Below are 12,967 nucleotides of genomic sequence, written 5' to 3' on the forward strand. Positions count from 1 at the left end.
CCCAGGTTGGAAGGTTTGGAGACAAAGCCAGAGAGGCAAGATTACGTTAGTTTGAACATGTGCTGAGGAGGGATGAAGCTGCCAGGTAACAGGAAAAGAGGAAGACTTAAAATAAGGTTTATGGATGTGGTGAGAGAGGACATGCAGGTGGTTGGTGTGACACAGCAAGATGCAGAGGACAGGAAGAAATGGAAACAGTTGATCCACTGTGGTAACCCCTAACGGGAGCAGCTGAAAGAATAACACTAAACTGAGAAAGTAAATGAAAAAAGTTGCATTCATTGTATCATTGTTCACAAACATTTACTGCTAACTTGCCCAATACTAATACTTCCTCCAGAATATCAGCATCTCTTTGGTGACCAAGTTGATACACAATATAGGGAAATGGCAAGACAAGTTTATTTATTGAATTATCTTTCATGTGGAATTTGATTGCGTGTATGAACTCCACATATCCCCATGTCTGTGAATATTGGCTGATACACTCTGGCTACATAACCATTTCAAAAGATAGCTTGTCACATGTAGCTGTCTGTTGATTTATTGATTGTACACCTAGATCACCAGACAGAACTTGCAGCCAATCATCAAAAGCAACATCTACCGACTAATAGGGTGTTTTTTTTTTTGCCTCAGTTGGTCCAAAAATAATGCAGTTCTTGGTAAAAATGAGCAACTCATCTTTAAGTCATAAAGGAAAACTCCAGCATGAAACCAAAAAGTGTATATGTATATATATATATATATATATATATATATATATATATATATATATATATACAGAGAGGGGGGATAACTAAGCAAACTAAAGAGCAGTAATAATTCAGATGACAGGCATACCAATCCAATAATTAGAATTTGCCTGTCTGTAAAGTTGTCACATATTTAATCTTCAGACTCTGCTGCTTAAGGTATCTATCAGAATAGGAGTAAATATTAATTGTTATGCATTTTTTTGAAGCAATACTATCCAAAGTAATATATATCTAAGTAATAGATACAGTATTTTGAAATACTGTACAGCTCTTGTCATATTGATGCTAGGCTGGATTCATTAATGCCTAATGAACACTAAGTGTACTCCATTCTGAGTGAACTGACAACACAACTCCCACTTCTTTCCTCCTAATTTTAGTTTTCCTACTAATTTTCTTGCAACCTTAAATATCCAGGGGAATTCATAAAGGTTATCACATTTGTGATGATCCTCTACCTCTGGATCAGTAATCAAGGAGCCTCAATCTCACCACTGGCACCAGTGGGGGACATTCATTGGGAGGATAACAGGTACATGCACAGTATTTCCAGATGCAGCTCTCTGCATGAAGTGCAATTTCCCTTAAAATCACATAGAGACTACAGTCAGTCCAGGGCTGGTTTCTTCCTCTTTCTCCAGATCTCTAATAAGACTCCCAACTGGCACAGCTATAGAGTTGAATCCTTAGCCAGGGCTCCAAGCCAAGTGCTCCAACACTCTCTCTGTCCAACCAGTGCTACGTGTCCCTGCCCAAGCAGCTGACAGACACACTCTTGGAGATTATTTTTTACACACACACACACACACACACACACACACACACACACACACACACACACCTGGAAAAGGCTGGCATCAGTTTACTAGCTATTCCCCCTTCTGCCCAGACTATAAGGTAGTTATCACTGGCACCAGAACCCCTTGCCAGCTACTTTAAGGCCCTTAACAAAATGTGTCCAATTTCACTGTGTAATATTAATACTAATACAAATACAAATGGTAGTTTTACTAAGAGCAAGGCTATTAGGAGTGGCCCACACAGGGTCACCAAATAAATATGCAAGCACTCTCAAAATTTAAGTATATCTACAAAGATCAGCCACAATGAAAGGTTTAAATATATTTTTAATAATAAATAATAAAGAACAAGAAAATACTAAGCATATATTCACAGTGACATTAGAGTTCATAACCACGGGAAATATTTAAAATAACATTGCAGGACAGACTCAGACAAATAAAGAAAAACAATATCTAAACTAAGCTTCACTATATTCTATATATATATATATATATATATATATATATATATATATTTTTTTTTTTTTTTAAAGCTGTCTCGCTATGTTAAACTCCTTTAACATAGTGAGACAGTTTGTAAAAAGCAATGGAGATCTTGCTTTCTCCATTGCTTCCGCCCACAGCTCTGATGTACTGCGTAAGCATACGCATGCGCAATACATCAGAACTGCCGCAGAATACCAGACAGCTGCAGAAGGGCAGCAAGGAGGCATTATATAATGCCATTATTTAAGAAAATTATTTTTTTTCCTTTAAATAATGTCATTGTATAATAACAATAACCCACTTCTGGGTGTGGGTAATGCTGGATTTACCCACGGTTGTCTTTGTTTGGCCACTCGGGCCTCGCCCTCGTGAACAAACTACACAAACTGCGGGTAAATCCTGTATTACCCATACCCAGGCATGGGTTATTGCTATAGAATAACACTGTTTTGGCCTCCCGAGTACACCTCCCTTCAGTTTCACCACGTAATAACATATTAGCGACCAGCTGTGAATAGAGTGTCTTAATTTTACAAATTCTACTTGTCCTTCTTTAATCCACTTAGGAAGAACCTGTATAACTATGATTTCACATATCTTGGCCAAAATGTTGGCATTTACATTCACAAGACAGACTGAGCTATAACTCCAGTGATCACTCTGTTCCCCATCTTTCTTTAGTAGCGCAACTACGCATACCTTATCTAATATAATCAAGTACTCTCTCATTCCTTTTATACCTGTTATATATGGTTTCCAAATGCTTCCATTCCTTGTCTTGCACAGTTATATAATTTGACTGGATATCCATACATCTGATTTTCCACCTTTCAGACTATAGGTTTATCCACTTCATTCAGCTTGATATTCCTGTTTAACCACCTGCTTTATTTTTTGCCCTTCCTTCCATTTCTTAGCCAACACGCACTGTCCATACTCTATGGCACAGGTAGTATAAGGCACCTGTGTCATTTAGAAGCAACAAGTGCTTCTGTGCTAAAAAAGGGCATTTGAGATCTTTAAAGAATTTCTCATTTTGGCTTTTACAGCACCTTCACCAACCAGGACATGACTAAGACACCCTTATATGGCCTAGCTGGGCTGGTCTAGGGATTTGCCTTCCATTTCATAGACTGAAATTTTATGCTTGCTTCTGTTTTGCCTCTGCCTCATCTCTCCTTGGCTTAGACTGGTCCTCAATCACACTTTTGTTAACTGCATTATTTTTTTCACAGTCCTGAGCATTCTGAGCTAAATTGGGTATCACCTTTATTGACAGATGATTGGAGAGCAGAGAGTGTTTACTGGCAGTTAGTGCTGAAAAGCACTTTGCTGACACTGAAAATAACTTGTGGGATGATCAGTCAAAGCAAGGTGGCAGTCTCAGACACTTCTATGGTGTGGCTAAGCTGGCCTCCTGATCTGCAGCCATTTTCATTTGGCCACTTCTTCCTTATTTGTGATTGTACATAAACCTCTAAAAATCAGTGTGATACCACAAACCCTGCTTGAGGTCAGATCCCTTGTAGTTGTTGTCCTTTGGCTTCTAATATGTCAACTGAAATTAGTGGTGGTAATGAAGACGTGGAGATGATGACAGTCCTATCAATAAGCTGCAATTATTTAACTTATTTGCTAATAATATAAGTGAAATGTTCCACTTCAAAACTTTTAGATGTGATCTTATAAGGGCAAGGGTAAAGATGCAGCACTGTGAGAAACTGCAGGAGATAAATAACATGTTTTGGAATAATTGCACTAGTCAGTACAACCTGGCACAGCAAAGATTATTGCAGCTATTTTTGGATGTGAGTGTGGCTAGAGCATGCAGTTCCCTCATCCCACCCCTGAAACAACCAAGTTGCTTGATCTTGACTCTTTTTCCAAGAGCTTTTTTCAAAAAGCAGCTGAGATTTGTAAAACCAGCTGCATAGTGGTTAGTGCTGCTGGCTGCTTCTTAGTGCTTGATTTCCAGTCTGGTTCTTGGCTGGAGTACAGGTGCTGCACATCTTTCCTATATACATGTGGATTTGTACCAGATGTCCCAGTTTTCTGCCATAAATCAATGACATAATGTAGGTGAATTGCCATTAAGAGTGCATGCCATGTAATAATGAAGGAATTAGTATATGTGTCTGATATGAGATAGCACCCATTCAGGAAGAGTTTATATGCCTTGTGTTCACTGAGTACCTAGATAATCTCTAGCTCACCATGACCCTGCTTAGAATTAGAGGGTAAATGGAAACACAGTGAATGAAGGAATGAACTAACATAAGCTTCTGAATAAGATGTGTATGCTTCCTGCTCCTGCCTCTGAAAACTTGATGCATACTTCATCCCATGTAATCATTAATTGGCTTACTGTAGCTGATCTCATATTTTTATCTCATTTCTGCTTCAGAGTGGCCTGATGACATTGAACACAGAATGACAGTCACATCTCTCAATCTGTTTTCTCAAGAGATATAAACAAAAGCAAAAATAATGGAAGAACAAAGGTTCAAAATTGGGGACAGACTTTAAATACTTAAAAATTTGCTAGAATAACGGGTTTTGCATTAGCGTGCATTTTCTAAAGAGGCGCAGTCTGACACTGAAACATCTGTTAGCATTTAGTAATTGCAATCCTCAATGATTTGCCAGAAAAACACAAACTTTATGAGGAACAAACCAAAAAAAAAAGGGATTAAAAATCTGGACATTCTGCAAAATTCTGAACAGTTGAGAGGTGCACAACCAGTCAGTGCACCTCAGCATGGGAGGCACCACTATAATATTACTCACACAGGTAGCACTCCAGGTATCATACATTCAGTGCAGTCCTGTCTGCTGTGAGAGTGAGTGAGTTCATTAATAATACATCTTTGAGTTCCCTATTTGGTAGAACAAAATAACACACTAGAGTACATAAAATGCATTCTGATTGCTTTGTAATCCCCCCCCCCATCTAGATATAGGAGTGCACTGTCAGCTTATACAGAGCCCATACAAAGGAAATCCATTTACAACAGATTTATATTTTCAGATGTACATGGCATGTATCAAACTAAGAACTGTCATTATTTTACAGTCTGAGACCTGTGTCTCTGGTAGGACACATGATGTTAATGCTAATGGCAGGAGATTGTGTGCAGCAATGTAATTCAGACATGGGTTTATATATGGATTGTACATTAAGCTTTAGCATACGTAGCATATTTTGGTGGGTAATGAGGCATGGCAGTAGGTGAAATTTTTGATTGATGCATTATGATTACTTTTTGACCATTAAAAAATGGGAACAAGGTGCTGGTGTATAACTTAATATTTGACAGTTAGCTTGGAGGATTAAGGCAATAAGCTGTTAAAAAGCTGTTTTCTGTAGTCCTTGGTTTGCCTACTGCATGACTGAGCAAGTCACATAACCAAACAGTCCTCCCAGGCTGAATTTGGGAAAAAGTCTATGTAGATCAGTGATCTACACCAATTAACAAACACAAATAAAGATGTTAATAGTAATGAGTAAAGTGACGCAGGGGGAGGGGGATAAACAACTTTATGCATGACAAAAGTATGTTGAATTCTGGTTATTATAGTGTAGCTTGCAGAGCAAACAATACTGTTAGAAACGGGTATTCGCAGTGAGAAATTACACAAGTGAGATAAATAGAAGAGAAAATATTCATTCATGGATGAACTAGACCCACTTCCTATTGGTCCACCACATGGGTTAGACAATTAAAAAATAAATTCAAAGTTAAAAGATTAAAAGAACTAACTGATTTAAGAAGGAAGAAGATAATTAATTTGATGAATGCTGTATTGATTCAGGTGTCGTATCTGGGACAGACATTCTTTGTATTAATCTAAGTAAGCAGAAATCATAGCAGCTTCAGATCAGGCTGGGAGAGGATATAACATGAATAATTGTAATAAAACATAGAGGAACTGGTAGTAATATTTAGACTGTATAGACTATAATCTGTTATCTTTTTAGTAATGAGATAAGCATGATAGTGTGGTGTGTACAAAAATACTAAAGTGTTACCATAAAAGATGTGTGATCAGAAGCGTTAATCGGTTATTGATAGGTGAAAATTTGTCTGTGAAGTCAGTCAGCTGTTCACAGTCAATATGTTCAGCAGTGGGGATCAGCTGTATGTTGTTGTTCTTCTTTCGGCTTTTCCCGGTTAGGTGTCGCCACAGCGGAACTCTGGTTTGCTAATGATTGGCAGTAGATTTTTATGGTGCCGAGGTACCAGCTCAACACCCAACCTTCAACGAAGGCACGCTCATTCATGTATGTCTTTCGAAGGCCACTCGACCGCAGGGAGGACATGCAGACTCCACACAGAAGGCGCTCCAGCTGAGAATCGAATGGGAGAACTTCTTGCTGTGAGGCGACAACACTACAGCTGCACCACCGCGGCTTAAGGAATGTTATGAATGCACAGTGATTGAAAAAGCCCCACAGTCTTGTATTTAGTACTAGGCAGATTAATGTGGTACCTGATAAAAATGTCATCACAAAAAATGTGTGCCTGCATTTACCATGTAGGATGTAAGACAGTGTTGTATAATGTGCAATGTGGAAGTAGCAGAAATAAATACTGTGATGTTGACTCATACTATGCTTTCTTAAAATGCTGTATTGCTAAGAATAGTGTGAAAGTGGGCTGTATAAATGTTAAAATTATCTACCATTACACCATATATAAAGTGTTCATAGCATAGTACAGAAATGAATATCATCAACGTTGAGAGATTAAAAAAATATGGTATTATTGCAGCATTATAAACAGAGGCTTACAAAGCTATGCATTCATATGGTAAAAACAAGAAAAGCACAAAAATTATTTTGTCATAATGCATTGGTTGCTTGACGAGGAAAGGTGATATTACATAGAAGGGGCAGGTGGTGGACAAGGAAACATGTGTGGTAGCTAGAATGGAGGCATGATATTACATTACTTATTAATGGTGACACAAAAGGCTTTTTCAAAACAATCTGACCTGTTTGTTCAACTACCTTTCTGTTATTGAATGCTTACCCCCACGTTCTCCATCTATGCCATGCTTTTCTCATTGCTTTTCTAGCAGTACAGTTCACCAATACTTATGGTGGTTTGTTCTACTTATCCTCAACCCTCTCAATGAACTAATGCTTCCTAATAGGTAGAATGAAACTAGTGGGGTTTTTTTTTTTTTTTTTATAAGTCTCCCCTTCTTCCCTCCATATCTTTCCCTTTGAGTTACATTTTATATAATACTTTGCATATGATTACTTGATAGAGTGAAACAATATCTCCTTTTGTGTTTTTGTCTTCAGGGCTTTTTCAACATCCTTTGTATCTGCTTAATTTCTGGTTCTTCTAATAGTTTAATTTCTTCTGATAGATCTAGACAAAATGCATACTGTATTCTAGATTTAGTCTTACTATTTCAAGGTGCAGTTGCATTTCTTGTTTCTGTGTAAAGCTTCAAGGTGCAGTTGCATTTCTTGTTTCTGTGTAAAGCTTCAAGGTGCAGTTGCATTTCTTGTTTCTGTGTACAGCTTCAAGGTGCAGTTGCATTTCTTGTTTCTGTGTAAAGCTTCAAGGTGCAGTTGCATTTCTTGTTTCTGTGGAAAGCTTCAAGGTGCAGTTGCATTTCTTGTTTCTGTGTAAAGCTTCAAGGTGCAGTTGCATTTCTTGTTTCTGTGTAAAGCTTCAAGGTGCAGTTGCATTTCTTGTTTCTGTGTAAAGCTTCAAGGTGCAGTTGCATTTCTTGTTTCTGTGTACAGCTTCAAGGTGCAGTTGCATTTCTTGTTTCTGTGTACAGCTGTCCTTTATGTACAGATCCTAGTATTCTTTTGGCCTTTGGTACTTGCTGTAATCATAACCATTAAGTCCTTCTTTGCCCGGCTCCAAGAAACAGAGAGATGAAACCTTAACTGTGGCTAGTCAACCAGAGTTTGACAAGAGGCTTAAACGCTGCAGGAGCTAGATGTGAGGTGGGTGCAGCCTATGTCAGCTCACTTATACTGGGGGGAGGGGTAAGGGAGGGGCATGTATCAGATGGCCCTGGTAGAGACTGGGGATGCAGGGGGTATGTTGTTTACAAAAGGAGACGGGGCTTTGTCTGAATCATAGATGCATACATGGAATGTATACCACAAGCCCATTATACACCAACCCATTAGGCAATATATGTGTGTGTGCAGAGGAGGAGTCAGGTATTAAAGTTTAAACACTCTCTAAACAGCATTATGATGTTAGTCCAAGATGCCGCAGCTTACTAAATCAGTGTGAACATGGATGGACACTCTACTAGTACAAAAATATGATCTCCAGTTCTTTCCCTTGGATTAGCAAAACAGTCACTTGGTTGCAATGCACCATTTTCCTCTTATGCTATTTCTCTATTTCTAAGGCAAAACAAGGTAGCCTGCAGTTATAAAAAGGAGAGTAGAATGTTTTACCACATCCAGTTCAGTCTTGAGAGAAAAAATCAATTTGCATAAGTCCAGGGCACTGGACAGGCAAGCCACATAACACCCCATCCCCACCTCCCGCCAAAAATAGCAGCAACTTCAGACAGCATCAAACAATATAGGATCAGCCCAGCAGCATTAATAATACCATACCATCCAAGGACTAAACAGCAAAAGTATTATTGTATAGCAATAACCAACCTTCCCTCTTTCAATTGTGGAACACTACACACATGGGCAAACTGTGCAATGTTTACTTACCAGGAAGGAAGCTCATAGCATGCTTAAAATCTGTTGCTCACCTGAACAGTCATTTGGTTGCAATATAATATTTTTCTTGTGCAATATTTCTAAGGCATAAAAGTTATTCAGAAGGTATAATAACATGTTTTATCACACATCCAACTCTTCAGAGAAAGACCCAAGAATAAATTGCAAAAGTCCAGGACTGTGTCTAGGCCAACCTAACAACAACCCCCCCAGAAAAAAAATAATAAAAATAAAGCAAAACTTCAGTCAGTATCAAACAATATAGCTAGAAGTTAGCTAAATTAATTATTGGTTAATTATTTGAATTTTAGTACCTGAAATTAAATTGATCTGCTCTGTCCAGTTATTGAACACACACACACACACACACACACACACACACACACACACACAATATACACTAATTTCATATTTCAGTAACATTTCCTAGCATGCACAAGCACAAAAATGAGACATTCACCCAAGTGACCCCTTCAGTAATATGTCCAGTTATGCACAAGCACCAAAATGAAACAATTCCTCAAGCGACCCTTTCAGTAATATAGGTATGCACAAACACTTATATGAAACATTCACCCAAGAGACCCATTCAGTAATATGTACAGGTATTCACAAGCACCAAAATGAAACATTTCCCTAAGTGATCCCTTTAGTAATATGCCCTGGTATGCACAACCACCAGATGGTCTCCCTTCACATCTCAGTGTTACACAAGCAAACTGCTGCTTACTGCCATAAGTTCAGGGATAGTTATATGTTTAGTATGCAAATATGCTCATTATATATTCATGTCTATGAATCAAATTCATGTGTATATGTGTAAAGCCCCTTAACAGCGTAGTAGTTGTCCCTCTATCACTGATGCATTAAGCATGTGGGTCTATATTAGTTCACTGAAATTTATTTTCGGCGATCACCTCTTCATCTACCCATATTCAGCAAAAATCACTTCCACAATTCGCTGAATTTTCCAAGGGCAATGAAGTAGTTGGCCAACTACACAACTCTGCCCTTTTTCTCACTGTAGTGCAATCTCGGAGTTGATATATATATATATATATATATATATATATATATATATATATATATGTAGTGGGTGTGGGGGGCAAAGACCCCTACCTGCCTACCTGGGTGGGTTTGATTTAGTTAGTTGTGGGTCCATTGTGCTACAGGGCAATTGTTTCATTGTCATTGAAAAATTTAGCAAATCGTGGAAGTGATTTTTGCTGAATACGGGTCAATGAAGAGGTGATCAAGGAAAATAAATTTCATGAACTAATTTAGACCCAAGCTTGTTATGCTTTTGCGGTAGGGTGCTAGTTCATAAAAAGTCCTCTGCATTTTTGTAGTCGTCCTGAAATTCTGGGATTTACACAACCATGTATCTCCACCCTTGCAGATCACCGCTGTGAAAATGTGAAGGCCCAGACTATGAATACTGCCCTATATATCCATTAGAAAATGAAGGCTAACGCAAAGCCTGTTGTAGCAACAGTCAAAGTATGTAAGATCATCATTTAAACATTGCAGGTTGCAACGTAGCTAGAGTCAGTCATTGTTAAGATAAACAAAAATAGTAACAACAAGTAAATAAAATAAAGCAGGGCAGAGATGGGTTTAACAACTGACAAGGTCAAAAATAATAAGAAAGAAAAAAAATAGGTTTTGGCTAGTATTCAGAGTTGTTATATCTGCTTTAATAAACTTGGAGTGCCACTTCCAGTGATAGTGATAATGATCTGCACACCATAGTCTTCAAATTCTTACTTCCAGAATCAGGACCATATCCAGAAATAGTCAGGGACAATCAGAGCCACGTTTTAAAACAAATGTACTATTAACCTGATAATTTGACAGAATAAGAGAATTAAAATGTAAATGAATGCTTGTGAAGTAACAGAAGTCTATAACTGTAACTACTGCCATTATTTGTTAAATGGAATCCACCACATTTTCTCCCAAAATACCAAGTTTTAGGACAGAGACAACAGCATTTTGAGACAGAATCAGGGGTACTTTAGAAATGTGCTGCTCACATTTCTCAGGATTCTTCAGGCAAGTTCTGTATATAGAAACATAACAACCCATCTCCACCCATGCAGAAATGCATAATTCATGTGACAGCATTGTAATATGCAGTAAACTGGCTTTTTGTTTGCAGTATATAACTCTTTGGTCACATCACATAGACTGGCTTTTGTTTACAGTGCTATTTTGCATCAGGGCTTTATAAGATAGTTGATAGGCATTGACTTGAAGTTCAGTACTGTGATAAACCTCTGTACCACAACACAGTAGCAAGACTCACAAAGATGCTCTTATGCCAATGTTGATTTTACTATCTATTTGTGCCACATCATCATAGCTGGTTCCAGAGGTCCAGCGACACAAATGCCAATAAGCAGTACCAGCAATTCCATGCACAACATGGAAGCTGGACTCACAAACATCTATTCATTCTAGTAATATACATTCTCTATACTCAGGCAAGCTGGCCCAGCACAAAAGTAACAATGGAACCAACCATCCAGGTTATATTTCAGTAGTTAAACAGTGACCAAGGAGCAGCAAACCATAGCCAAAGCAATCAACTTTACTCATGACTGCAATTACAATGTTGTTCCATTTGTAAATAACCAGCAAGAAGTTTTACTGGGGAAAGGTCTGGATGGCATTACATGGTACTATGGATTACTATGATAGCATACTGCACCTTACTGAAAGGTTCTTGGATGAAGTCCGTCAACAGTGCACCTCAAATTGTATGACAGGTTATGGCACTGTCTAAAGCTTCTCCATTTCATCATAGAAGTAAACACTAAAGGGGAGTTGGTGTTACAACTGTCTGAAGGTGGGTTCTACAAAAACACCCATTACCTAGACTATATGATTCTTTTTCAGACTCATCCACATTACCCTATGTTTTGTAGACTTTAAATTTTAGTATTATAGACTGGCTTTAATTCCTGCTGTTGTACAATGTAAAAAAAACTGCAGAAATCCTGCAAAGTTGTCAAAAAATTATGATTCTATATTATATATAGATAATAATGTTACTTCTGCCCTCTAAAACAAACTGACTTCCCAGTCTACTTTTACTCTTTTTTTGATTATGTGTTTCTGATCTCTTCACAAATTCCATCTTCTGTACCTATAACTGTCACTATCCATCTTATGACCTGCATTATTTGACTGACTGTATGCCTAATTCCTTCTTGAACTTTCCTAGTTTCTTTCTGATGTCTTCCAAAACTTTGAAGAACTGCATCACACCCCCATTCACTAGAAGAGGAAGTTGTTAGGCTTACAAATTGGTCATCTGTCATTAATAACACAGTAATCCCAGCAAGCCATGCCTTGAGACTTTGTAGCAGACCTTTCTACTCATTCCCATTGCTTGCCATATACTTGTCTCATAGGTTTATACGTGCTTAGTAGGCTATCGATCTGTGAGTATCTTAAGATGCCTAGCCTTCCAGTCACACAGCAGTTTTTAGCCCTTATATTTCTGTGCACAAATAATGCAGAGATGGGCAGAGCAAGAATATATTTGGAGAAGTACATGATGGCCCTCTCCACAAAGGGCAAGTATGTTAAACCAGGGATGAATTTGTGCTTACCCATCCATTCATCCAAATTATGTTTGTCTAGTGTAAGAGAAGTATTTTGCTTTATGTGGAATTAAAGACAGTTCTACAGAAGTGGAATTTTCTGTAATACATATCTATCCCTCCAACATATCCTATTTACAGTATGTTGTAGAAGACAATGCGATATCTTGAGCAGGTGTTTATATAACTATTGGACTTGCAAATATATAATATGTCTTATAGGATGGGGCCTGTTAAGGCTCTATATGTGAGGCAGATGTCACCTTTTAGTAGCCTGTATGATAAAAGTGGGACAAGGCTTTGAGATGGCCTCCATAGTTTTTATGATTTAGAGCCTTCATTTTCTTTGTGAGGAAGCATTGTATTCATTCCAGTTATGACATATGTTTGGACAAGTATATACCATAAGGGGCAGTATACTCAAAGATCAACCTAATGAGTGCTGAATACAGAGAAATAATTACATCCTTCAACCAAGGTATAAGCTGTGCAATGAAAAATGACTTCCTTACAATAGTGGATACATGGTGATCAAAGTACAGTTTATTGACATAGGCTCCCAGATCCTTGACCACAGGATCATTT

This window comes from Protopterus annectens, chromosome 6.part0, assembly GCF_019279795.1.
Source record: "Protopterus annectens isolate FY-2018-M chromosome 6.part0, PAN1.0, whole genome shotgun sequence".
Classification (NCBI taxonomy): Eukaryota; Metazoa; Chordata; order Ceratodontiformes; family Protopteridae; genus Protopterus; species Protopterus annectens.